Raw genomic sequence first — 2,753 nt, 5'->3', positions numbered from 1 at the left:
TATATACCCATTTTCAAAATGAGTTGCTTTGCTAGTATTCTCTATAAATGATCAAAAGACTATCATATTTAATTATCTTTAGTTAATACTACAGTGATACCATGAATTGAAATATGTATGCTCTACCATGCGGCCAGCGCAATGGTTTCATTAATGAGGTTCTTGGCATAAAAGTTAGCTAGCGAGATCGAAATAAACACACAGACTCAGTTACCTTTCTCTATGACCAGGTCCGAGACGGCTCCCCTCTCTGGTTCCCTCCTCTAACCGCCCGGCAGGGCAGCAAGGATTACTCAGGGCTAGCAGGAGAGAGAGAGAGCGAGCACGCCAGGGAGTAGCCTTTTATTGGGGAGCAAGAAATTCAGGGGAGAATTCCATCCAATGAAGGTTGAAGGGGGGCCGCACTCCAAGGTCAGGGTCAGTGATTGGGCCTCCGGGGTCAGTGGTCAGTTACACCCCCACACGGACAGGTTCTCTCATCAGGAGAGGGCCGGGAAAGCTCCGACACAGCCAGAGCGCCTCAGACCCTAACCGGGAGTCACTCAGTCACGTGTGAGAATGGCTTCCGACATATTCCCCCTTTCTTTTCGCAAAAATGAGGCGGCGGTTCACTCTCTGGAGTTTCTGCATTTTTGTTTTGAAGACTCGCCATCCTACAATTACAACGCAATAAAGAATTAGCAGCAAAGAGAATAATCCAATAATGTACCAGGCCGAGTGTTTGAGAATATTTCCAGGGTTGAATCCATTTAACTTTTTTAATATTTGGTTAGCCAAAGAAGAAGGATCTGAAAAATCAGCTCTATTATTTTGAATGTCTTGGATATGGTGATGAAGTTTTAGAATATCTAAGCTATTATTACTATTTTGCCAAATACCTAACAAATGGTTTTTAACCTTCTCCCAATCCCAGAGAGAAGCATTGTACTTGGCAGCTGTAACACACACATACTTATAATTAGCATGGCATTTAAGCCTTTCTTTAAATTTTAAGGCTGAAAGTTCATTACCTATGTCAATAACAGTTGTCTCTAAGGCGTTTAATTTAGTTTCAATCTTTTCATCAATATTTACTTGATTACGCAGAGCCTTGGAAGTATTTTGAGCTAAATTATTAAGAAATTTTGTATGCTGAATATTTTGAGACAATGTCAGAGACACAGAGACAGTTGATGCAATAAAAGAGACTAGCGCCAAAACACCAACAATTATAACTCCAATAGCACGTTTGGGTCTTGCCAGCTGGGCATGAATTTGCTGTAAGACTTGTAAACCAGCATCAGCATACCATGGCTCTGAAATATTAGCAGGTAATAAAACGAAAGAGGGCTGATGAAGTATCAGCACTCCTTTTTCTCCATTATACCTAGTAATACAATTGGTTAGGTTACATTTATTACAAGTAACAATATATCTGTCATCTATCCATTTAACTTTTACATTTCTAATAATTAAAACATAAGGAGATTGGACACAAGCTCGTAAGCCATAGCAAGATCCCTCTTTACAGTTCTTGCCAATAAATCTTGGTAAGGGTTTGTCTGTAAAATGTAAGAATTTTGAGGCAGCAATTAAACGCCAAATATCTTTTTGAACACCACCTTTACTATAAGTCAAAATATTACTAACAAATCCTGCAGGTGTCATAGCAGAATTTCTTCGTAATTGCCTCTTATCAATTTTTGGAGACCAGTCTAAAATATACCCACTATCTTTAGACACCTTATGTTGTACAGGAAAGGGATTTATACAATCCATCCATTTAGGAAAGGTGCCAATCTCAATTGTAGAACTATTTGGACAGTGGTGTATCCGTGGAGGTTTGGCAGAAATGACTGGCTTATTATGGGAAAGTCCCATCTTAATTACTGATCTAGTATTAGGCTTTAAATCTCCATAAATAGAATTATTTGTCAGTCTAGGTCTACCAATCGCTGTCTTTTTCTTCGAATGATACTTTTAGACAGCCAGCATGTTTATCGTGGGACCAACACAAGGGTAATTGGGCACTATAGCCAGAATAATTAAATCTAGTCACATGATTGGGAGTAATATGAGTATCTGTAAATCCTCCCATCATGAATGAGTCATTAGTAAATACTGGAATAGATTCTCCAGTCCACACAGCTGAGTGTACCAGGGGTGGATCTGGGAAATATGTCCAGTAAGTGTCTACTTGATTCCCCTTTTACCTGACAGCCCAGTAGGGCAATTACTGTTGTTACCATCATCATTGGGGTCCTGTTTTTTCCTAGGTCTCGAAGTATTCGGGAAGCCTGGGTTGTTAGCTTCTTCACGTCTTTCCATGAAATCAGCTTTTCGGCTGGGTCAATCTGGTCTTTCTTCATCCTTTTCCGATATCTCCTCCTTCTGGATGGGGGCTCCTCTGGGTCGATCCTCAGTCGCTTGAATCTGGGTTCTATCTCTTCCATGTCTGATAGCACGTTCAGGCACCCAAATAGGACGAGAAGAATTTTCTGGGAAAATACAAGCATGCCTTCTGCCCCATATAAGCACCGGATCTGGGCCCTTCCACTGACCGGTCTGTAAATCTTTCCACAAAACTCTGCCTAAAGGGCCTGTTACTGAGGGAGACATTTGTCTCTCAGCAGCAGTGTGACCTTCTGCGTCACAGTTTAAAAAATTTAGAACAAACAAGGCATGATTAAGGCTATTTTGGGGAGTCATAAGCCTATCCCCCCTTTTTAATTTTTGTAATTGAAGTTTAATAGATAAATGAGCTCGTTCTACAA

General features: G+C 40.5%; 1 long non-coding RNA gene across 1 annotated transcript; it reads right to left on the bottom strand.

Annotated features, from left to right (window-relative positions):
• Positions 1 to 554: 554 nt before the first annotated feature.
• On the bottom strand, positions 555 to 2,479 carry LOC143403507 (uncharacterized). Its single transcript, XR_013091872.2, has 2 exons — positions 2,193 to 2,479; positions 555 to 653 (listed from the first exon to the last, which is right to left on the bottom strand). It is a non-coding gene; the product is annotated as an uncharacterized LOC143403507 (long non-coding RNA).
• Between the last annotated feature and the right edge of the window lie 274 nt (positions 2,480 to 2,753).

Source organism: Callospermophilus lateralis, chromosome 1 (assembly GCF_048772815.1).
Source record: "Callospermophilus lateralis isolate mCalLat2 chromosome 1, mCalLat2.hap1, whole genome shotgun sequence".
Taxonomy (NCBI): Eukaryota; Metazoa; Chordata; class Mammalia; order Rodentia; family Sciuridae; genus Callospermophilus; species Callospermophilus lateralis.
The sequence above is the reverse complement of the archived record's forward strand: the minus strand, read 5'-3'. Positions and strand labels throughout refer to the sequence as shown.